Genomic DNA, 25,717 nt, shown 5'->3' on the forward strand with positions numbered 1-25,717 from the left:
TGAGATCTTAGATTATTGATTTAGGACTTTATCCCTTTTCTAATGTATGCCTTTGGAGCTATAAACATCCCTCTCAGCACTACTTTTAATTGCATCCTACAATTTTGCTATGTTGTATTTTAATTTTTATTCAGTTTGATGTATTGATTTCTCTTGAAATTTTTCTCATTGGCCCTTGAATTATTTAGAACCATGGTATTTAGTTTGCAAATGTTGGGAGATTTTTCTATTATCTCTCAATTATCAGTTTCTAGTTTAATCCCACTGTGAATGAAGAACATATACTCTGCTGCTGCTGCTGCTGCTGCTGCTGCTAAATCGCTTCAGTCGTGTCCGACTCTGTGCGACCCCATAGACGGCAGCCCACCAGGCTCCCCCGTCCCTGGGATTCTCCAGGCAAGAACACTGGAGTGGGTTGCCATTGCCTTCTCCAATGCATGAAAGTGAAAAGTGAAAGTGAAGTTGCTCAGTCATGTCCGACTCTTAGCAACCCCATGGACTGCAGCCCACCAGGCTCCTCCGTCCATGGGATTTTTCAGGCAAGAGTACTGGAGTGGGGTGCCATTGCCTTCTCTGGAACATATACTCTATGAGACCATAAATGTCTGGCTGGAGTTTCTCAGAAGTCATTAACTTGAAATATTTCTTACTGTACCATAAAGGAATCTGGGGATAGCCCGGGTTTATAAAGAACCCAGGCAAGCAGGGTTTCTCTTCACTGTCCATTCATTTCTTTATTAATGCAACATTTGTTGAGAATCTAATATGTACCAAACATGTAATGCTTCTCGGTTTAGACATTTCATTCCCAGGTGACTCAGTGGTAAAGAATCTGCCTTCCAGTGCAGAAGCCACAGGAGGTACAGGTTCAGTCCCTGGGGGAGGAAATGGCAACCCACTCCAGCATCCTTGCAAGAATAATCCCATGGACAGAAGAGCCTGGTGGGCTACAGTCCACGGGTTTGCAAAGAGCTGGGCACGACTGAGCGACTGACCGAGCATTGACAAGTGCTGATAAAAGGACAAAATTCTCTACGAGGACAGTTTGACATATAATTTTCCAACTTCAGACAGAAACACAGTGACTTCATAGAGGAAAACTCTATAGAAGGCTCTATAAGAACTGCTCTATTCAATTGCATTTAGAAATGGTTATGTAACTGTTGCACTGAACTAGCATGACTCATAGGATGTAATCAATCATAAAGCAACACTTCAAATTTATTCCACAGAGTTAGCACTTTCTCGGCTCTTGCGTTTGAAATTTAGAGCAAATTTTTATTCTTCCAGTTACTTCCAGGTAATATATCCATTGGTCAGTAATTAACGTGTCTGGATTCACGTCACAGTAAAAAAAAAAAAAAAACATTGACAGGTTTCTCCCATCTCCAGCTCAACCTCCTACAAAAAGCTACAGTTGGGTTAGGAGAGAAACCTGTGTTCCCCTTCCTTTCCACATCCCTGCCCCTTGCAGTCTGTAGAACGAGGCTGCACACTTTTCTCTGGTTAGAATTCTAGGAGGAGGAGGAGGAGGAGGAGGAGAGGGCAGGGCAGGAAAGTTCTTACTTGTCTGGTCCTCTCGTGAAGATCTGGTGTTACAGTTCTTTGATCTTCACAGGTATATAAAGTTGCCTCTCCTGTTGATTTGTATGAATTTTTTGGAGATGCTCCAGGGTAGTTATCTCACCAAGATTTCCCTGTGAACAAATGGATCCATCTTAATATGGCTGATCACTTACTCTTTCCTGGGACCCCAGGAATCTGTTACCAACTCCAGCTTTTTTGTTCATCTGGCTACACATCCAAATGATCCTCTTAGAAAGGATGCAAGATAACCCCATGCTTGCATTCTTTTGTGGGTGACCCACATCTGATCCAGGGGAACTCCTCACATTTTCTTTGCCCCTGAAGATTTAGAAAAGTTGACGGGCGAGGACACTCAGCACACAGACTACTCTACACAAAACAACTCTCATCTTGAATCTCTAGTTTTTATTTCTTATGTACTTTATGTTTATGTAAGGGGTTGAAAGCCACGTGATCAGATTTTGATACCCTCCCTTGCAGTTTTTGCACATGGAGGTCTTATACCTCACTTTTAAATGTGACATCAGTGGCATAGTGTGTTAGCTGAAACTTTCATTTGTCTACAGTTCTACCTGCCTTGTGATCCTAGAATGACCAGTTTCTAACCCCATCTTTGGTTCAGACTTGCCATGTCACCATGACAAGTAGCCTTTTCTTCTCCTAGTTTCATCATCTAAAGGAAAGTTAATGTCAAGTCTTTATGTAATTTGACATACTCACTTTCATAATCTGGAGATTCCTAGGACTACCACGAAAAATACCACAAACTGGCTGTTTTAAAGATTGGGCAGTCCCCAGATTTTTGGTACCTGGAACCGGTTTCATGGAAGACAGTTTTTCCACGGATCAGGGGTGGGGGGAAGATGGTTTGGGATAATTCAATGGATCAGGGGTGGGGTGAGACGGTTTGGGGATGATTCAAGCACATTGCATTTATTGTGCACTTTATTTCTATTATTATTACATCAGCTCCACCTCCGATCATCAGACATTCAGATCCGGGAGGTTGGGGACCCCTGGTATAAACAATAGAAATTTATATCTCACTGTTCTGGAGGTTAGGAGTCCAAAATCAAAGTGTCACCAAGGCCACATCCCTCCACCAAAGACTCAGACTAGAACCTGTACTGAGCTTCTCTCCTAGCTTCTGAGGGTTACTGGCAGTCCTTGACTTGCAGCTATATCACTCCAGTCTCTGCCTCTGTCTTCACATGATGGTCTTCCTGCAAGTCTACGTCTCTGAAGGACCTTCTTATAAGGACACTGGTCATTGAGTTTAGGGCCCACACTAATCCAGTATGACATCATCTTAATGTGGTTACATTGACAAAGACTCTTATTTCCAAAGAAGGTCATATTCACAGGTTCTGAGTAATCATGGATTAGGGGGAGGTAAGGGTAACACTGAATATACAATCCAGTACAGGTACAGTAATATTTTCTATACATTTATTTTTATTTATTTTTTGGCCATGTTGTGCAGCATGTGGGATCTTAGTTGCCTCACCAGGATCAAACCCACGCCCCCTGCAATGGAAGCATGGAGTCTTACCCACTGAACTGCCAGGGAAGTCCCTAATATTATCTATGGAAAGTTCAACATCAGTTGCAAATATGACTTTGCATGTTTTTTCCAACAAATAACCTCTTGAAAACTACGGAGCTTACATCAGTTTTGGAAAAACCTGTGGAAATGGGTACCTCTGGGCTGCACCAGAGTGCACTGCATAGCTGTAGTCATAATCATAGAGGAAGATGACAAAGGAAGCAAACAGGCAGCTTCATAAGCATGAGTACGTATGGTATGAGAGAGTCAAAGCGAGCTAATAATAGCTACTCTAGAGATGAGCTAACCGATGCTTTTCCCCCAGCTGAATCCTCAGAGGGATGATGTAGTATTTGTTGATTTTGCCATGTGACTTGTGAAAAGAAAAGAGATACAAAGAAGACAAATGACATTGTGATTTTGAGTGGTTTGACTGTAACTGCACCTACACTAGCAGTGATGTGTTGTTCTGTCTACTTATCCCTTTTTAAGCCTCTGCAACATTTTAGACATTTTTCCTGAGAGTATTTTCCGCCCCCTCCCACCACCCCCATATGAGGTTTCCCCTTTGCCAGAAGTTTAAATGGTTGGTTGGAACCCTGTTCAAATAATGACATAACATCAGGCATAGAACTGAAAACCACTGAAGGAGAGTTTTCACACCATCCGTCAAAACTGGGTTTTTTTAGACTAACTTCAAATACAGCTTCTTCATGACTTATCAGTAAAGTCTGTCCTGAGAAAATCTGGACCTTTAGAATGATCCAGTGAATGGTTCATGCTTATGTATGTTCTATTTCCTATCCAAACACTCTTGCTAATCTTGAAGGCAATGGCACCCCACTCCAGTACTCCTGCCTGGAAAATCCCATGGACAGAGGAGCCTGGTAGGCTGCAGTCCATGGGGTCGCTGAGAGTTGGACACGACTCAGTGACTTCACTTTCACTTTTCGCTTTCATGCATTGGAGAAGGAAATGGCAACCCACTCCAGTGTTCTTGCTTGGAGAATCCCAGGGATGGCAGAGCCTGGTGGGCTGCCGTCTATGGGGTCGCACAGAGTCGGACACGACTGAAGCAACTTAGCAGCAGCTGATTTAATGAGATTGCCATGCAACTTTAGAAACTTGGAATGACTACATTACATAGCATGCGTTTCCTTTTATTTCACATGGAACTTCTTTTTGGACCCTGGCAAATGCTACTACATGCCTACCTTGCTATGTGCAAGCAGCCAGAGGATACTTATCCATTCTTTTGCTGCAAACGATTGATGCCAAATTTAAATCTTCCTCTGGATAATTGTTTTCTTTGTGTCTTGCTGTGTTATCGCGTCTTTCCTGCAATTTGTATTTTCTTTTATAAGACATTTGGATTCTTGTGAAAGTGTTATGTATGTAAATAATGGAAACAACACCCACACCATTCCTTAGCTGCTGTGGGTGCTGCCACACTTTCTTCTTGTTTTCTTTCTTCTTTCTCATCATCTTTTTTATTTTAAATCACCATAAGAATAGCTCTTAGGAATAGAAATGGTGCAACAATCTTAAAGATAAAGTCAGTGAATTAGCGGAGAGTAATAAAAATTGGCTTCTCTAGCTGATGGCCAACCTGACGTGGCTTAAAACACAGTAGCAGATGTGATACACTTTGTATGATGTTTCACCACAGATTGAGCAGGGCAGGAGGTATAACACCATAGGTCAAAGTGAAATGGTTGTATGGGAACCAGAGAAATAATTGAGCTTCTGTATGCATTAGCCTGTATTTATAAAGTAAGTTGGCTTCCCTCATAGCTCAGTTGGCAAAGAATTCACCTGCAGTGCAGGAGACCTGGGTTTAATCCCTGGTTCGGGAAGATCCACTGGAGAAGGGATAGGCCACCCACTCCTGTATTCTTGGGCTTCCATTACGGCTCAGCTGGTAAAGAATTTGCCTGTAATGCAGGAGACCTGGGTTTGATCCCTGGGTTGGGAAGATCCCCTGGAGAAGGGAAAGGTTACCTACTCCAGTATTCTGGTCTGGAGAATTCCACGGCCTGTATAGTCCATAGGGTGGCAAAGAGTCGGACACAATTGAGCGACTTTCACTTTCATAAAGTAAGTTAGGCCACAAAGATTTTTCTCCACCTTGGAGAAAAGAGCCAAAACTACAAGTTGTGTGAAACAAATGGGCCCGTTTATAGTCAGTAGTCTTCCAAGACTTTTAGGATATCTTTTACCTAAAGGGCTCCAAGGGCAGTGCTTGGAGTCTTAGGGTCTACGCACACAAGCAGGGCCATGAAATCCCAGCATCTTAGATGTTAAGAGAGAGAAGGGACTGAGTCCTGCCACCCTTGCTCTATGCTGGCCTCCTTCTCTTTAGTAGGAGACATTTGTGTGTAAGGCAGGCTGAGACCGCATCAGTTCAGGCCCTGGGAAGGGGGAAGAAGCCAAGATTCAGGGGGACAGAGGGGACAGAGCGTGTCTTCAGAAGCTAGCCCGTCCCCAGGAGGCAGCGAGGCAGACTTGTGTGCAGTGGTCAAAGGCCGTGACTAACTCAGATTGAGCCAGGCTACTTGGACATCTGACTGTGAACTCTCTGCCAGCAGAATGCAGTTCTGGAAGAAGTCCAGGTGACAATATTCAAAATCAGGCACAGTTCCAGGTGATTGGGCCAGTCACAGCGGGTCCCCAGCAGAAGCTGAGAAGAGTAGAAAATCACATCCTGCGTCCCAGAGGAAGGGGCAGTGCAAGCCTCTGGCGGAACGTGAGATCCGCGCTGAGGAAATGGGTCCCGGCCAGGATCCAATCCCTGCAGAGAACTGACACGCTAGCAGAGAAACTGAGGCCAACTGGAGTCACACGGCTTTGGCCAAAGTGGTAGGAGCACTCTGAGTTGCAGAGTCTACGGGAGGAACCAGATTTCCAGGTCTCTAGGCAACCAAACCAGTTTTGTCTATTAATAGGGCTAAAGCTGATGACATTGATCAGGTCTGGCTCAGATTGGCTGGGGGCAACTAAGAGCTTCTGGAACTTGACTGTGCATAAGAATTACCTGGGGATCTTGTTAAAATGAAGATTTGGATTGGGTAAATCTGAGTTGGGGCCTGTATTCTGAATTTCTAACAAGATCCCAAGGGATGCTGCTGGTTTTCTAGAATAGCAGAACTCAGAAAACCCTCACTTGCTGTCATTTTCTCCTCCCCAGTTTCTTCCACCTGCCCCACTGTTCTGCCCCCATTTCCCCAGCCCTCCTCCAAATCATGTCTGACCATATTCTTTTCCTTTCCTTCCCTTTTCTCCTGTTGTCCCAACCCCTTTGATTGGCTGCATTTCTCTGTCAAGACCACCAGAGAATTTCCACTTTGGGATTTCCCTGGTGGGAATCTGTCTTCCAATGCAGGGCTTCAGGTTAGATCCCTAGTCAGGGAACCAAGATCTCACATGCCTCAGGGCGACCCTCGCTTGAAACTACTGAAGCCTAAGGGCTCTACAGCCCGCACATCACAAGGAAGACCCAGAGCAGCCAAAACAAATGATATACAGAAATATTGGGGGAGGAGAGGGAGGTAAGGGATATGTATACAATTTATGACTGATTCGTGTTATTTTAGGGCAGAAACCAACACAAAATTGTAAAGCAATATTCCACCAATTAAAAAATAAATAAAAATTTAAAAAATCCAACACACACAAAGATAAATAAATAAAAGGTTTCTTCCCTTTTAGCCCAAAAATCCATAAGTATTTTTTTAAAAAACTTTCCATTTAGATGATAGAAGGTGTGAGATAACATAGTCAGAAACATTTCCATTTTTACCACGCAACTAAATGCTTTTATGTTTGATAGAAATAACTAATCCAGATTAATCTCCTTTTTGGTCTCATAAGGAAAGTGAAGAATATGTTACCTTTCTCTCCTAATATAATCCAACCATTAAAAGAAAAATTCGTCTGAATGCTCGCTTTGACAACACATATACTAAAGTTGGAACAGTACAGAGAAGAAGAACACAGTCCCTGCGCAAAAATGACATGCAAATTTCTGAAGCTTTCCATATTTTTAAAAAGACATTAAAATAGACATAAATTAATGGAGAAATATACTGTGTTTATGAAAGACAGGAACCAAGATAGTAAAATTTTCAGTTCTACTCCAATTAACCTATAAAAGGAATGCAAATCCAATAAAAATCCCAACAGAATTTTAGTAAAACCTAATTCTCAAATTCAAATAAAAGAGCAAATGGGCAAGAATAGCTCAGAAAAATTTGAAGATAAAGAACAGAGTTGGGGGGGGGGGTGTGGAAGAGGAGAGTGTGGGAGGGGAGTTCTCACTCTAGCGAAGCTCCAGACTGAATATGTAGTCAGTTATTAAAACGGTGTAATGATAGATATTCTATCTAATGTGATCATAAATGACTTTGATTTTCTTATTGGTACTCTTTTTTTCTACATCAAATGTACTAGTTTTGTGATAAAATAAAGCTAAAAAATTAATGCTTTAAAAATGAAATATTTATTATAAGATAAAAAAATTAGAATGGTGTCATATATTTATTTTATGTCCCTACTGCCTAAAAACATGTGGTATACACTTCCAGCTCTGAGGGGTTACCAGTTCCTGGCTTCAGTTCAGTTCAGTCACTCAGTCGTGTCCAACTTTTTGCAACCCCATGGACTGCAGCACACCAGGCTTCCCTGTCCATCACCAGCTCCCCTCAAACTCAAGTCCATTGAGTCGGTAATGCCATCCAACCATCTCAGCCTCTCTTGTCCCCTTCTCCTCCCGCCTTCAACCTTTCCCAGCGTCAAGGTCTTTTCCAGTAAGTCAGTTCTTCACATCAGGTGGCCAAAGTATTCGAGTTTCAGCTTCAGCATCAGTGCCTCCAATGAATATGCAGGACTGATTTCCTTTAAGATGGACTGGTTGGATCTCTTTGCAGTCCAAGGGACTCTCAAGAGTCTTCTCCAACACCACAGTTCAAAAACATCAATTTTTCAGTGCTCAGCTTTCTTTATGGTCCAACTCTCACATCCGTACATGACTACTGGAAAAACCATAGCTTTGACTATATGGACCTTTGCTGGTAAAGTAATGTTTCTGCCTTTTAATATGCTTTCTAGGTTGGTCATAGCTTTTCTTCCAAGGAACAAGCGTCTTTTAATTTCATGGCAGCAATCATCATCTGCAGTGATTTTGGAACCCCCCAAAATAGTCTCTCACTGTTTCCATTGTTTCCCCATCTATATGTCATGAAGTGATGGGACTGGATGCCATGATCTTAGTTTTCTGAATGCTGAGTTTTAAGCCAGCTTTTTCACTCTGCTCTTTGACCTTCATCAAGAGGCTCTTTAGTTCTTTGCTTTCTGCCATAAGGGTGGTGTCATCTGCATATCTGAGGTTACTGATACTTTTCTGGGCAATCTTGATTCCAGTCTGTGCTTCATCCAGCCTGCCATTTTGCATGATGTACTCTGCATATAAGTTCAATAATCAGGGTGACAATATACAGCCTTGATGTACTCCTTTCCCAATCTGGAACCAGTCTGTTGTTCCATGTCCAGTTCTAACTGCTGCTTCTTGACCTGCATACAGATTTCTCAGGAGACAGGAAGGTGGTCTGGTATTCTCATCTCTTGAAGAATTTTCCACAATTTGTTGTGATCCACACAGTCAAAGGATTTGGCGTAGTCAATAATGCAGAAGTAGATGTTTTCCTGGAGCTCTTTTGCTTTTTCTATGATCCAACAGATTTGGCAATTTGATCTCTGGTTCCTCTGCCTTTTCCAAATCCAGCTTGAACATCCGGAAGTTCTCAGTTCACGTACTGCTGAAGCCTCGCTTGGAGAATTTTGAGCGTTACTTTGCTAGAGTGTGAGATGAGTGCAATTGTGTGGTAGTTTGAACATTCTTTGGCATTGCCTTTCTTTGGGATTGGAATGAAAACTGACTTTTTCCAGTCCTGTGGCCACTGCTGAGTTTTCCAAATTTGCTGGCATATTGAGTGCAGCACTTTCACAGTATCACCTTTTAGGATTTGAAATATCTCAGCTGGAATTCCATCACCTCCACCAGCTTTGTTTGTAGTAATGCTTCCTAAGGCCCCCTTGACTTTGGACTCCAGGATGTCTGGCTCTGGGTGAATGATCACACCATCATGGTTATCTGGGTCATTAAGATCTTTTTTGTATAGTTCTTCTGTGTATTCTTGCCTAGTCTTCCTGGCTTAGACTGAAAAATAATCTTATGAAGCTAGTTACTTAAGCTCTCTCAGATAGTTTTCCCATCTATAAAATGATGACAATAATAGCCTCTCAGTTCATGTTGGAGGTTTTATTGTTGGAATTGTGTAAGACTTGTGAAACTGCTTCACAAAATATAAAACAAGATACAAACTGCTATTACTGGTGTGTGTGTATGTGTGTGTGCTCAGTTGTGTCCGACTCTGTGCGACCCCCATGGAGTGTAACCTGCAGGCTCTTCTGTTCATGAAAATTTCCAGGCAAGAATACTGGAATAGGTTGCCATTTCCTCCTCCAGGGGATCTTCCCAACCCAGGGACTAAACCCACACCTCTTGGGTCTCCTTCATTGGCCGGTAGATTCTTTCACTACTAAGTATTTGAAATGAAGCCATTATAGAATTTAAAGCTTCACACCATCCTGGGTTGGTTTGACTGGACTCTTTGAAGCCATTTGTGTTTAATGGGTGAAGTGAGTTGGGAGAGCATAATTTAAATCCCAGCTCCACTCCTCACACCCCATCTCATTTCACAAGTGTTTTCCACCCATTCAATAACTGTGTTTATTGGGTGCCAGTATGAACTAGAGCTGGCAGTTTCAATGGTGAAACAGACATGCGTGCGTGAAGGACATGCATGTCCTTGCATGTGTGAAGCTTATGGACTAGCAGCATATTTGTGGACAAGAAAATAGGCGATTTCAAAATAAGGTGACCAGTGCTGTGATGTGGTAGGTTTAGGGTGCCATGAAGCTGTTGCTTGGGTAGCCATAGAAGGTTTCTTCAACCATGGCATGTTGAGGAGGATGAAGTATGCAGATGATTAAAAGGGTAAAGGAGAACAGTGGAGGATGCTTGCTAATCAGGCGATGGGGAGGAGCAGTGTATTCCAGGCAGAGGGAAGGAGACTTGGGCTGCCCTCTGGGCAAGGAGAGTGATGGAACAACTTCTTTTTTTCTAAAGCACCCGGATCATTTTTTGTTCGATTTCAGTACTTTATAATGTTTCCTAGGTCAGGATCAGCATGATGAGTATTAGAATACATTTTATGGGTGACCTCCTCCTCCCCTCAAGCCTCCTGACCACTCCCATACTGACCTTTCCCCTCACTGCCTGGCCTTTCCTTTTGACGAGGCAGCACACTGAAGAGGTGGAAAGAGGCTTTTCTCTTTTGAAGCTGCAGCATTATTAACAGAGAAGTAAAAGTCTCCCATGAGCTACGGCAAAATCCTACAGATTGGTTTATGAATCACTGTAGCTTAGGTTAAAGCAACCTAATTTCCTGAAAGCCACTCCACGGCTTTAGCCTTCCAGAGGGGCATAAAGCTTGTATGATATTTACTCTTAGTTAAAATTAAATGGAAATTGAAAACAAAAAAACCCAAGAGTTTCTTCTGGGAGATCCAATCATTAAATAAAACAAAAATTAAAGGCTACAAAACCATGTGGGTAAGATGTACATATTACATTGAAGAAGATCTGGAAAATATACATATCAAAGTGTTAAACTGATAACTATCTCTGAGTAATTGGGTTTCATGTGATTTCTACACCCTTTTATTGTGAAATATACATTAGAGAAAGTGTATGATATATAAAAGTATAATTTCATAAATTTTTATTATGTGCGCCTTCACATAACCATTGCTCAAATCAAGAAATAGAATATGGCCCGGGGGCTGTCCATCCACCCCTTCCCATTCCCAACCCACCCTCCCCCCAGCACCCTTACTTTTATGATAACTTTTTTTTTCCTTTTCTTTAGTTTTTCCACCTAAGTGTGTATCGATATTTTCACGTATTTATCTTTTCTTATTTTTTGGACTTTAAGTAAATGGGAACGTATGCTTTTTTTTTTTTTTAAACTTCTATCTTTTAACAGTAGGTTTCTCAGCTTCATTTAAGCTAAGGGTTCTATGGTTCATTCCTTTTAAAAGGCTGTATAGTATTCCAAGGTTGGATATATTAATAGCACATTTTATCTACTCTACTGTTGGTAGACAACTTGTTTTCAGTTTGGGGCCATTATGAATGGAGTTGCTATTCTTTCGGTGCTCACATGCACGTATTTCTATTGGATATACCCAGGGGTGGGAATCTGGGTCACCAGATATGCATATCTTTAATAGATAATGCCAAATGCAGCAGTAGCAATGAATACTCCTTGCAGCAGGGTGGGAGTGTTCCCATTGCCCTACACTGAAGTTTTGCGCATTTTTTTCCTTTAACTCATTTGAATTGTCTATTTTCCCTCTACAAATATAAATATCCAATGTTTAACTAGCAGAATGCTTTTCTAATACTTCTTAAATTTGTCTTTCCCAATGAGAATATTATTTTTAAACTTTTAAATTGAAGTAAATCATTCTTATAGTAAAAACCACCCAGATCACAGGTATATGGCATAATGGATTTTCACAAAGTGAACCCACCTCTGGGTCCATCACCTGGGTCAAGAAATAGAATTTTCTGGCCTCCTGGAAGCATCTTCATGCCCCCTATCTAGCACGATCCTTTCCCTCATCAAAAGTAAACTACATATTTAGTTCTAACATCATAGATTAGTCTTGTATGATTTTGAACTTTATACAAGTGGAACAATACAGGAGACCTTCTTTCATGTGTAGCCTCTTTTATTTTTCAACATTGTGAGATTCATCTGTATTGCTATGTATAGTCGTAATTCATTTTTTTTCTTCCTGCCACAAGGAAGAAATTTTGACCTAAGAAGCAACCTACTCAGTGCTTTTTTAACTCATGGACTGTATTGACCCTTGCCACATGTGGATTAGACCACTTCACAGTCATCTGTATGTTTGTTTCCATGTCAATAATAAGCTTGAGGGTTCTCGATGCTACTAGGAGAGTGAGTATGGTACCCAGCTGCCCTCTGATATCCGTAATTATGGCTCCATTTGGAGCTGTCTCTCAGCAATAACGAATGTTTTCTTTCCCTTCTTTTCCACCTAAAATGCAAAATAATATCACAGCCCCAGGCTGCACACTTTTATGTAAAACAGAGCAGTCATAGGATTTTACTGGAAAGTTGATTTATTTCCGAGGATCATGAGAGTCCAAGGATAAAACTGGCATCTGGCCACAGGGAGAGCCCTTGACCTAGAAGTGGAGACAGCTTCAAAGCTGTGTTGGTTTATAGTGGAACAAGGCACTTTTAACATGAATCAGAGCCTCAAAACTTTCTAGGGGCAAAAAATATATATATATATTCCTAAAACTGTCCTCCAAAAGGAAAGGTAAAATCAATAGCTTGGGTTTTTCACTCTTTCAGATAAGCAATACTAAACCCTTCTACCAAAACAGTTGTTTAAGTCTAGCTTTTGTTTTTTTTTTTTTTTGAAAGAACAAAGTGTCAACTGAGCTTGAACTCTTAAAACAGAATCTTGATATCAATCTATGTTTTTTTAAGCAGCCAAACAGGCTTTCAGATGGTAAGTCTCTGAAAAGCTGCATGTGAATATGTAGTAAATGTAATTTTTCTTCTTTTTTTCTTTAGGCCTTGAGATGTAATTATTAAAGCTGCAAATGTCCCCAGTGATATCAGCTAGATAATCAAATTTGGATCACAGGAATGAAATAATCTGAAGTGTGCCTTTATTACCTTTCCTAGAAATAACTCACTTAAGATAATTCTACCCTCCCCCCACCCACAAATCTGTAACCAGACGATGGAGAGAGCTAGTAAAATTAGCCAGAGTAGTCAAAAGGGTCAAACTGATTCTCAAAGCAAAGAATGCCAATATTTCTCCACCATAAAAATAGAATAAAACATTGCCAAAATCACGTGCAGGAACAAGAAATTAAAAGGCTGAATAAAAATGCAAAATTTAGGAGACTTTATTGCTAAAGTAGCCATGAATTACTGATTAACTTTCTTAAAAAAAAAAGCAAAAAATAACATTTTTTATAATAGTTGATTTAGAATATTTTTTGTTAGCAAACATATGTACCCACTGGAAAAAAATGATCTATGAATGTATAGGTCATTCAAACAAGGATATAGCTGCTGATGCTGCTGCTAAGTCACTTCAGTCGTGTCCGACTCTGTGCGACCCCATAGATGGCAGCCCACCAGGCTCCCCCGTCCCTGGGATTCTCCAGGCAAGAACACTGGAGTGGGTTGCCATTTCCTTCTCCAATGCATGAAAGTGAAAAATTGAAAGTGAAGTTGCACAGTTGTGTCTGACTCTTGCGACCCCATGGACTGCAGCCCACCAGGCTCCTCCGTCCAGGGGATTTTCCAGTCAAGAGTACTGGAGTGGGGTGCCATTGCCTTCTCTGTTCCTTCCATAAGAAGATAAAAATCCCTTTTTGCTCCTACCTAGCCCTCTCTTCCAGTGTTATCAGTAAAGAACCCACCTGCCAGTGCAGGAGATATGAGAGATGGGTTTGATCCCTGGGTCAGGAAGATTTCCCTGGAGGAGGGCATAGCAACCCACTCCAGTAATCTTGCCTGGAGAATTCCATGGGCAGAGGAGCCTGATGGGCTACAGTCCATGAGGTTGCAAAGAATCAGACACGACTGAAGCAACTTAGCACACACGCACACCCCTCTCTTCAGTTAAGGCCAGGAGAAATTCTTAGGCCAGAAAGGCTCAGGGTGGGAAGTTATTATATTAAGACTGCTCTCTTTTGCCAATGCTTCTTAATCCCTGTGTACCAGTCTTCCTTGCTATTTCATGAAAAGAGGATCCCAGCTGGGCCAAATTGTGTGATAGCTATATAATCTAGACACAGTCCCCAGGGGCTTAGAACAAAAATTAACCCCAAATATTTAAACTTGAAACCTTAGCTATAAAGAATATCTACAAACATTCAAGACCAGTCAGTCAGAGATTCTATCCTCTTACCTTACAAGAACTCAAGAGGGAAGATTACTATGAGAAAGGTCTTCTAGAATTGGACTTTGCTCTTCACGGAAATGTCCGTGGGTGTTAAAACAGAGCACACATTGAACTGAGAAATAGATGTCTTGGGTTCCAGAACTGAATTTGCCACCAACCAGTATAGTCTCTGCCAATTTCTTGCAGCTCTTTGGCGGCGATTCCTGTCTATAAAATGAAAGAAAAAAATTTGAACTAGATTCTGTAAGGATCCTTCCAGGTCTAGTAATTGTGTAAGTTATATTTCTAGACCATGATTAAGGAATAGCCCACCCTCTCCCCATTATTCCATATCCACTTTTTCTTTCTTGCTGATGCACTGAGATAGTGTTGGGATTGGGAACTTAACTCATTTCCCAGTACCCATCTCAGGTCACTTCTTAGATGCAGTCAATTGAATATGCCTTAACATCCTATCTCCCTAAGTTCCTTTCAGAGAAATCCATTATCATATTTGGTCCTTTTCCTGGCATTAGAATTCCCATGATGTTCTATGGGAACATTAGGTCAAAACAAAAAGTATGAGAAAGGCTAGGTTTAGGGCTCCAGGCTGCCATATGTGTTTGTGATGTTCCCCGGAAGACTCAGAACCCATAAATAAATGGATTGCACTCCTTTTAACCTTTGGGAGTTACCAAGTGGATCATGTCAGTGTTGAATAATTGTAACTAGAGCTCGGAGGACCACCTGAAATAGTGTGTTTTAAAACGTCATCAATGAGACCTGACATGTGAGAGACTCTTCCTGCACTAAGAACTGCAGCGGATGCCACATGGAAGAGCTGCAAACTGGGAGCAAATCCACTCCATCCTACTATGAGCCCTTCCTGTTTTGTCAGCCAGCATGGCTTCCTAAATCTCAAATTGCAGCCGAACTGTTCTGCAATTCCATGGCTAGCTATTTCGGGAGCCTAACACAGCAGGACAAATGTGTACAAGTCCACACAGTATGACAGAAGAATTAAAAATGTATTTACCATCTGTTGGTAGTTTCCTTGTGGGGCTCTTTTCCTCTCCTGCAGCCATGAATAGGGTCTTCTTACCTCCTCCCATCCTCAAAGAACAGAGTTCTGGCCTCAGATCTTTGGACGCAGGGCTTTTTTCCTCCCTCTTTTAAATATCCCAGACTGTTGAACTCTGGAAGTATTTCAGCTTCTAGGATCGTTTCCAGCAAATATAAAGTGGAGTGAGTCTGTGAACAGGTGGTAGTGTGTTATATGCCTTTGTGTGGCCAGGTTACTTTGAGATCCTGGCCTTGAGTTCTGGTGACAGTGGCCTTTGGGCAGTTCAAGAGTAGAACAAGAGAAGTCAAACACAGGTCAACTGAAAGGAAATTAAATCCTTTAGTTAGGCTTGGAAACTCATGTGGGCCCTTTACAATCTATTTAGACCTCACTATGATGGGATGTCGGAGAAGGCGATGGCACCCCACTCCAGTACTCTTGACTGGAAAATCCTATGGACGGAGGATAGGCTGCAGTCCATGGGGTCGCTAAGGGTCGGACACGACTCTGGGACTTCACTTTCACTTTTCACTTTCATGCATTGGAGAAGGAAATGGCAACCCACTCCAGTGTTCTTGCCTGGAGAATCCCAGGGACAGGGGAGCCTGGTGGGCTGCCATCTATGGGGTTGCACAGAGTCGGACACGACTGAAGAGACTTAGCATGATGGGATGTGTCAGATTCCAGAAAAAATTTCTGACAGGAAACGGTCCTCAGAATGTGACCGTGGGCTTCAAGTGAGAGTCATGGCATCCATGTAGCAGTGTGGATAAAAATCATAAGCTGGAGTATAGTTTGGTGAGTTGGGAAACCAGTTAGGTTGCTTTGAAGCCACTTGGCTTATGTAGGAATATTCAGTCCTCAATAAGCATCACTAGTTTTAATTTATGGGACATATATTATTCACTCAAAAACAAAATCTAATAGAGATGAGTACTAAAAGTGTTGCTTTCGCCAAAATAATTACAATGCAGTGTTACGACTCCCCTTGGCCTGTATCACTCAGGTAATGACTTGTTAAAAACTCTCAGGCTATGTGAGTGGATAGCTTCCTACTTTGAAACCAGTGCTGGGTGAGTTTGGACCTTGGGCAGGTCCTTTAAACTGCCAGCCTCAGTTTAATCATCAAAGAAATGGGAAGCATGATCTTGACCTCACTGGACTGCGGTGGGGATTTAGATGAAATGACATCTGCCAAGCTCTCCCCATGTTGCCTGGCATGGAATAACAGCTTGATAAATGGTAGCTTTTAACAATTATTATTATTGAAAAGCTGGCGCTATGCTTTTTCTGTTTTTCCTCAAAACTTGCTGTCAGGTTTGTACATTGTCTTCAATTCTGGTTTCAAATTTTGTTTTTAAAAAGTCCTTCACAAATCTGAGCCTGAATATGAATTCAGCCCTTTTTGATTCAGTCTTACTAGGTGTACCAGATACAATTAAGTCAAAGGTCAAGTAAACAACATGCGGATACAATACATTGATTTTGGATTAGCTTCTAATGAGGGAACCATTGGGCTAGAACTTAAAACTCTGCACATAGTAGGTCCTGAAATATTACTGACTCATTAATTCATTTAAATGGTTGATAAATCTTTAGTCTGTCATGTGCCAAGGACTGTTCTGGACATTTGGGGTTTACCTGTGAATACAACAGATAAAACCTCTGCTCTCGACAAAAAATAAATGAAGATGACTCAGAATGTTCTAAGGTAACACATTGATGGAATAACAGAGCAGAGCAAAGTAGATCAGTAAAGTCAGGGGTACAGTTTTAAGTGGGGTGGTCAGAGCAGGCTTTGCTGGGAGGTTTTTAATTTCCTAAGCAAAAAGGCTGAAGAAAGTGATGGAGCGATCCGTGTGGATATTCAGCATTCCAAGCCAGAGGACCAGCAAGTAGGAAAGGCCCGGAGGCAAGGGAGCACCTGGTTTGTTTGGGGCCAGAACTGTGGGAATGAAGAGGAGAGAGAGAGAGGCAGGGGATCTGAAAGACAGAGGGCATCCCGACGGTGTGCAACCTCAGAGGTCACGGGAGGACTTTGACTTTGACTCCAGGTGGAAGAGTGACATTTCACACGCTTTCGAGCAGAGCTGTGGCATCACCTCACGCAGACGCCCGAGTCAGGCCTGAGGCCGACACGGTGGGAGCAGAGAGAGGATTTAGGAGTTCCGTTTGAACATCCTGATGAAGGGTGGTGGTGGTTCTGCTCCAGCAGCAGCAGCCCAGGTGGTGAGAAATGGTCCGGATACATTTTTAGAGGGTAAAAATTGGATTTGGGGGCAGGTTGGATGTGGGGGTGTGAAAGAGAAAGGAGTCAAGGTGCTTATTGACCTGAGCCCTTACTGGCCAAGGTGCTTATTGGAAGGACGGAGCTGCCATTTCCTGAGATGAGTGTGCGAGGACTGTATCATCCATCTCACGGAGACTCTGAGAACAGACACCTAGGGATTCTAGGCTCCAGTGGAAGGCCTCCCTCAACCTGCTGTGGGAAGCCTCTTGAAACCAATGAGCTACCAGGTGTGCTTTTGAAAGATGGGACTCCGAAAGACTGAGTTTTTCCTAAGTACTTTGATAAGACTCAAATGAACAGTTTACAAAAAGGGCAGCAGTTTTGGGGATTATATTTCCTCCTCCGTGCCAAACAATTAATTGTACTTTTAGTATTTTCCTCACCCCTACTCCACACAGAGAAATACCACTTCTTTTTCTTTTAAAAGTTTTATCTATTTATTTTTAAAATATTTGTTTATTTATTTGGCTACCTCGGGTCTTAGTGCTGTACACAGTATTTCCCATCTTCGCTGTGGCATGCAGGATCTTTAGTTGCGGCATGTGAACTCTTAGTTGCAGCATGCAGGATCTAGTTCCTTGACCAGGAATGGAACCCAGGTCTCCTGCATTGGGATGCGGAGGCTTAGCCACTGGACCACCAGGGAAGTCCCTGAAATGCCACTTCTCTAGAGGAGAGCTGCTGTGGCATCCTGGCACCAGTAGAGGGAGCCGAGGAGCCCTGGGAAGACCTTTGAGCTGTGGCCCAGTGTGGGAGGAGACAGGTCTACCTCAGACCTCTGCAACCTCTGTGCCTGGGCCAGAAACCAGGTGTTTCTGGGAGGATGGGGAAGTAGTTCTAGAACTCTCTTGCCAGCTTTCCTATTCCACTGCAACTTTTGTTTATTGTTGTGGTCATGGCTAAAAGACCAAACACACATCCAGAACTGATTACCGATATGTATCTATAGAGGAAAGACAGTGGGCCATGCATGTAAATACAGGCAAGAAAGAAGAATGCAACGCATCTGTTGCCATAGCTCTTGTAGAAACGGCGACTGAATTTCCTAGGGCTGTGGTTAAAAAAAAAATTGGGTGGCTTCAAACAAGAGAAATTTATTGTCCCACAATTCTGGAGACCAGAAGCCTAACATCAAGGTGTCAGCAGGGCCCTGCTCCCTCTGAGGCTCTAAGGAAGAATCTTTCCTTGCTTTTTCCAGCTCTCCGTGGTTGCTGGCCATTCTTGGCTTTCCTTGGCTCAGGGCAGGAAAGACTGCCTCTGTCTTCATGTCGTCTGCTCCCCCTCCCCCATGTCTCTTCTGTGACTCCTGTTCTTAGGAGGGCAGTAGTCATACTGGGCATAGGGTCCACCCTAATCCATTAAGACTTTATCTCAACTAATTACATCTGTGCATGCTAAATCACTTCAGTCGTGCCTGACTCTTTGGGACCCTATGGACTCCTCTGTCCATGGGATTCTCCAGGCAAGAATACTGGAGTGGGTTGCCATACCCTCCTCCAGCAGATCTTCCCAACCCAGGGAGGGTTGAACCAGCGTCTCTGGTGTCTTCTGCATTGTAGGTGGGTTTTTTTTTTTTTTTTAAATCACTAGCGCCATCTATGTGGAGAGACTCTATTTCCAAATAAAGCCATACTCCCTGCACTGGGGACTAGATGTATCTCTCCGGGAACAAAATTCAACCCACAACAATGGGAACTCTCACGGAGAACTGACTAGTGAGGGGTGCCACATAAACGGAGCAATGAAAGGAAAACAGTGACATGTGAAATTGTAAGTGGAGGTCAGACGGGTTTGGGAGTAACAGGAAATATTAGATAAGAGACGCTCTCATTTAGGAGACTCTTTCCATCTGTGCTTACGGCCCTGATTTTTTTCTTTTCTGTCAGAGTTAAAAAAAAATTGTATAAATAAAAAGAATAAGAAAATAGCACTTCGCTGACTCACACATTGGGCAGAACCACAAACTCCTGTGATAATCAGGAAAGACTTCGCAGAAATGTTGGTGCTTGGGTTGGATCCTGGAGGATGGGAATAAAAATTGCCCTGCAAAGAAGGGCTTCCCAGGTAGGGAGAAAGTATATGGAAAAGCACAATGTTATTTAGGCGATCCACCCTTTACGCCTTAAGTAGGGTGAAGAGTCTCTGTAAGCAAGGCCCAGATTGTCTGCTTAATCTCTATTACTAAGAAATGGTATTAAAGAAAGGAAGGGGCAGAGATGTTTCTGGTTTTGATAAATGCACAAATCAGCTCACAGTAACCTGAAAGAACACTAGGAGCATCTCTAAGGGGGAGTTCGTTCTTGGACACATTTGCCAAAGCACAAATATGGAAACCCCGCCCTCAGCCAGATCCGAAGAAATCAAAAGGCTGATGTGGTATAAATTCCTCTGCCCTGATTGCATAAAGGAGATGTGCCAACATTTTTTTCTCTGATATATTCCTTTCTGCACAGAGAGCTGAACTGGATTCTTAAAAACCTGATCGTGAACTGAGATAGGCAATTCTGAATCACCACCAGGATCTAGGAAAATTAACTCCTCACTGATCTTCCTAGATAAGCTCCCAATCTCGCTGCCTCTCAGATCAGCACTGGGATCTGGCGAGGTTTCTGCCACAGAGCAACTCCCTTTTTTGGCATAAGAATGTACAGGATGCCAGTCAAGTTCACGCTGGGTCATCTAAGTCTCTTTAAATGCGCGATGATTCATTGCTGGGGGTGGGGGCGAGAGGAGTGAGGGGGAAGGAAGTGCTGAGCTGAGAGGCGGAGCGAAGTCATTATGAAATTGACTGCAGAAAAGCTGGCGCTGGGAGTGCTGGGGTCACATGGTCTTACTATTGGTATTTCAGCTACAAGTTTTAAACCAGAGATAGGGGGAGGGGTTGGGAAGCATCACCTTGAAGCTTGATCGGCTTTCAGAGGAGATGCCTCCGTTGATGGCTGGCATGTTGATTAGAATTACAATGGGGGTATTAATTTCTCTTTTTATCTGACAGAAAAAGAAAAGTTCTCCCATGACAGTATGGCTAGCAGAACAAGAATCTGGCTGTAAGTGGTGTAAGTGAACCGTTTGTCTTTTTCTGCTTGATTTACTGGCATTCTAGCTGACAGGGTCCTCCATTCTGTGCGTTCATTTTTGTACGTAAAAAGGGATTGTTTGTAATTTACAGTTGAAGCCTGAGTGCTATTAGTCTGCTCGGTCAGCATGGATAGCAGGAGCAATCGCTCCATGTCAGTGCCAGGGCACAAAGCAAATTTGGATCTTCAGTGGTCAGTCTTGAGAGCTCCCCAAAGTTACCCAGCAGTTAAACTCTGGAGCGGCCCTGAAGCACAGGGCTTCTGCAAATAACAAACTGCCTGACAAACCCTGCTGAAATCCTGACACGGACAGTTTCCTCTAGTTGTTTATGTCAAAAGGCAAAGTTTGCCAATGCATTTTTCTCTGGCTCTTCCTCTTTGGGGTAAACTTGGTAAATTCCTCATAAAATAATTGTCTTAAACTCTGACCTGCATTTGGATCAGCTTTTCCTAGCCAAAACTGACTCAAGAAAAACAAAGGCACGGTGAGAGCTTATAGCTATGTATTTTAATGTCTTGAAGTCAGAATAACAATTTGATGGCTATCATTGTCCCTGATCTTAGTTTGAAGGCACCACAAGCTTTACCTTCACAACCCATCAACTGCCTCTATCTTAAGTGTAAACAATGGTGGCTTTGGGCTTTGGTTTTAATTTGGAAAATGTATTTCTTTTGAGGAAACAAAATGCCAAGTTGTTAATGACGTGTTTTTAATAGATTTCCAAATGCTCCTGGCCAATACTGAGCAAAGCTCAACTCGCTCATTCTGAGCCTTAAAATGTTGTTCAATTTCATGTAAGAAGAGCTATGTTCTATAGATGCATAAAACCACAAATTCTGTTATTTTATAAGTCACTGCAGTACATTCAATGTTGATAATAGTTATATTGATGAAAATGTATCTAGGTCTTGCTTGCAAAATAAATGGTAATGGTTAAAATTCATCTCATTTCCTTTTGACATGTGCTATTGTAGTAAATATATTAGAAATTGTTTAAAAAAAAAACCCACAGATTTCCTTTTGGCTTTGATTTGTTTTCTAGGGAAGCAGTAACTGTATACTTTTCATTATCCACGCCTAAAGCCATTTCTTATTAAAAGATGTCACCCTCAACCATTCAGCTGTCACTCCAGAAAGCGTGTGCTTTCTAAAACACAGAACGAGTTTTCCATCAGCTTCCCAGGGTGGCAAAGTATCTGAAGCCTGTCCCTACCCCACCCTGAGAGACTGACTCTTAACAAATTTTTAGTCTAACATAAAGCCTAACAAATTTTAAGCCTAGCATATCTCAGGATTATGCCTTTACCAACAGCTTACTCTCAGAGATATTTTAATAAGGGGTAAAGTGCATGTTGGGCTTCCCAGGTGACTCAGTTGGTAAAGAATCTGCCCACAATGCAGGAGACCTGGGTTCGATCCCTGGGTCAGGAAGATCCTCTGGAGAAGGGAATGGCAACCCACTCCAGTATTCTTGCCTGGAGAATTCCATGGACAGGGGAGCCTAGCAGGCTACAGTTCGTGGGGTCCCAAAGAGTCAGACATGACTGAGTGACTAACACTCACTTTTCAAGGGCAGTGTTATACACTGCAAGGGGGGAATCTCAGGAAGGTAGAAAAGTAACCAAATCACCTACTACACTACTGCAATAAGATCTCCAATTATGGTTCTTAGAACTAATTCCTGCACCTCCCCAGCCCCACTGACTTTACTAGTGCTGTGCATTAGAAGCATAATGGACACATGTCATTGTAAATCTTATAGTAGTCACACTAAAATGTAAAAAGAAACAGGTAAGTTAATTTTAACAATATTTTTATGTAACCTAATATATGTAGAATATTTTCATTTTAACATTTGATCAATATAAACATTGAGATACTATATGAATTTATGTGTATATATGTGCATGTATGTACATGTTCTAAGTCTTTAAAATCCAAGGTATATTTTACAATTACAGCCCATCTCAAGTGCTTAACAATCATATTGGACAGTACAGACCTATGCTAAAGCACTTGTTTTTGTTTTCACTGTAGACAGAATCTTATTTAAAATTGCCTAATATGTGTACTATTAAGTCATAAACTGTCAGCAGATGTTTAAACACAATGATTTTAATTTCACTCTTGACCATTGCTGATGTCACTTTCATTACCCAGAAGCCTGTGCTGCTACAGTTTGGTGGAGGGTCAAGAACGCTGATTCAGAAGCACGTCTTTTAAGAGTCTCCATGCCAAGAACAGAGCCCAGTGACTTCAGTTTGGGTGTGGTGAGTTGACCTCAGAGTCTATTGTGTGAGTGGTTTTCACTTTTGTTTTTAGTTTATTTTACTTTTCTGGTCTCTCAGCTTTATTTGGAAGTGCAGTCTAAGGAAAGCATATTGGTTTTGTAAGCACGCTATGGTTTGCTCAGATTTTTAAATGATATATATAGGCTACCACTCTCCTTATAATACCATGGTTAAAGAACTGTCAGTGTTTCCACCAGCTTTGGGGGTTTTATTACACAACCATAACAAACTGCTGCAGGTTGAAATTTGGCAGATCTTTCTTTAGCCTGGAGGAAATTCTTTTTAACAATTTTTTAAGAAAAGATATAAATTATTAAATGCCGACCATTTAAATTTACTGTGATTTTTTTTTTTTTTTGGATAGGCAAGGATATCAGATAAAACATATGTTGTATCTTTACATTTCGGTTGTTTTACAAATTTAAAATATTAATATTAGCTTTATAAATAACTTTGGCTGATGATTTACACAATTGCCTGACCCCCAACCAAATTTTCAATGATCCTAGTATTGGAGCCTTGTATTTGGAAGTCTGATCAATATACTGATTCTGAGAGGTACTGGAACAATCAACTATGAATCTTTTAAGTTTCATCATGGTAAAAATAGACATTTTTCAAAAGATAAGATTTGTTTTGCTGTGAGCTCCTTGCAGACGGAAATGTCTTACTCATCTTTATAGTCTCAGGGCCTAGTTATTGTAAATGCAAAATGAACGGCTGCTGGTAAATAAATGATAAACACAGAAAAATATAGCTTGAGAATGAAGACTGTCTCTGTTCATAAGTTTCTCATTTAAATATTCACTTATTAAATATTTACTATCTAATAACTTTGAAAAATCTTAAAAACTAGAAAGAACATGTTGCTGGGTCTTCAACCTCTATGATTTCCCTCATTTCTGAACAAGTCAGTGGGTTACTGACTTGTTCATTAGCATTAGCATTAGCATTAAGTCACTTCAGTTGTGTCCGACTCTGTGCGACCCCCGACTGTGTGCGACCCCATAGATGGCAGCCCACCAGGCTCTGCCATCCCTGGGATTCTCCAGGCAAGAACACTGGAGTGGGTTGCCATTTCCTTCTCCAATGCATGAAAGTGAAAAGTGAAAGTGAAGTCGTTCAGTCGTGTCTGACCCTCAGCAGCCTTCCAGGCTCCTCTGTCCATGGGATTTTCCAGGCAAGAGTACTGGAGTGGGTTGCCATTGTCTTCTCCGAACTTGTTCATTAGTAATAACTTAATGACTTGTTCATCATTAAACAACTCAATACTGTTCAGGCATGAGCCAGCTCCAAAACTTTTTAGAGGCTGAGCTTTATAGCCTGTCTCATCCATCTCCCAGAAGCATTGGAAGATGCAATGTGGAAGGACTGTAAAAAGTATGAAAAGCTACCCTGATACAATTGAAACATAAATCTACCCCACTGCAAACATAGAGGGTAACCCCCTAAGATGACTGTGAAAGTAAACACTGAGAAATACCTCTCCTTTCAGCAACATATCTGATTCCAAATGAAGTGAACTTATCTGATATCATATTGGGTTAATTGACCCCAAGATTTTTAGAGAAACAGGAGTGACTCTTGCTTGCCTTACTCCATGTTGTATATATTTATTTTTCACAGCAGAAAAGATAAGGCATCTTTCTCAAGTATGACTGTTGAGGCTCACTTTAAGAATTCAAGCCTGAAACTGTAAATAATTATATCTATATGCTACTATTTAGCTTCCAATCCATTCTATTACTTAGTTACAAGCTGCTGAGCCCTTTGTGTTTGCGTGTCTTTGAATTGTGTAAGAGGCTACTTCCAGTGAAGACATATTCTACAATTAAAAAGCCCTTGCGATTTGGAGGGCCTGTACACTTGCTTTATTAAGCACTCTTGTGCTCCCTCTGCTGCCCTGAAGAAAACCTCCATGTCCAAGACCCTGGTATATTCCTTACAGAGTGTTCCCTTGGCAATGATGATGCAGATTTGTGCATAACTCAGAGCCCTTCTGAAATGCAGTACTGTTTGACCAAAGCATAGAATGTTAATGATTTTTCATTTGAAAAGTGCAAAGTAATAAAAGGGAAGGGGATAAAAAGGGATACACTGAAGAATCAAGTTCCACGTTTGTGAACAAATTCATCTAGACAGAGCCCTGGAGTGTAGGCACTCAGGAGTCACTGTGGGGTGGGGGGTGGGGGTTGGGGTGGGGTAGGGGATGTTGGTTACACTGCGATTCAGTAGGTCTGGGGTAGAACTCTGAATGTCTAAAAAGCTTCCAGATGCTGCTCTGAAGACTATGCTTTGAGAAGCATGATGTGATATATAATTATATGATATAAAATATACTTGATAGGCCATTTTAAACCTTTAAAAGTAGACATTACCCCAACAGTGGAGTAGATATGAGGGTTTAAGCAATGCAGAAGACAGATTAAGAGGAAGAAGGCTCAGCAGGCCTTATTTTTCAATCTCCTTTAATTGCAAAGTTCAACTCATGCTGGCATGAATGTAGTACCAGGTTTATGAATAGAAGCATAGTACTACAGAGTTGCTTACTGGCTTCTTGAAAACCCTTCTTTCACCGAGTTTTTATTTGTTGGAGAAGGAATTGTTTTTAAAGAAATCAGGGCCAATTGTGATTGTACATTTCATATTTTGCCATCTGAAAATACAACATTTCAGTACTAAAGGTAATGAAACTATATTGTATTATGTTTATGTTGGACCTTGCAGGAAGAAATAGTTACAGATTTTAATGGCAGATTATGGTTTTAACCTTAATGGCTAAGTAAGTAAATGACACA

At 41.7% G+C, this 25,717-nt stretch overlaps 1 long non-coding RNA gene and 1 other non-coding gene across 2 annotated transcripts; one reads left to right on the forward strand and one right to left on the reverse strand.

Annotated features, from left to right (window-relative positions):
* Positions 1-1,252: 1,252 nt before the first annotated feature.
* Positions 1,253-15,579, reverse strand: LOC138425689 (uncharacterized). The gene is made up of 3 exons (XR_011251320.1): positions 15,234-15,579; positions 14,225-14,425; positions 1,253-1,697 (listed from the first exon to the last, which is right to left on the reverse strand). It is a non-coding gene; the product is annotated as an uncharacterized lncRNA (long non-coding RNA).
* On the forward strand, positions 7,071-7,177 carry LOC138426077 (U6 spliceosomal RNA). Its single transcript, XR_011251504.1, has one exon. It is a non-coding gene; the product is annotated as a U6 spliceosomal RNA (small nuclear RNA).
* Positions 15,580-25,717: the final 10,138 nt, after the last annotated feature.

The sequence above is a fragment of the Ovis canadensis genome, chromosome 20, assembly GCF_042477335.2.
Source record: "Ovis canadensis isolate MfBH-ARS-UI-01 breed Bighorn chromosome 20, ARS-UI_OviCan_v2, whole genome shotgun sequence".
Classification (NCBI taxonomy): Eukaryota; Metazoa; Chordata; class Mammalia; order Artiodactyla; family Bovidae; genus Ovis; species Ovis canadensis.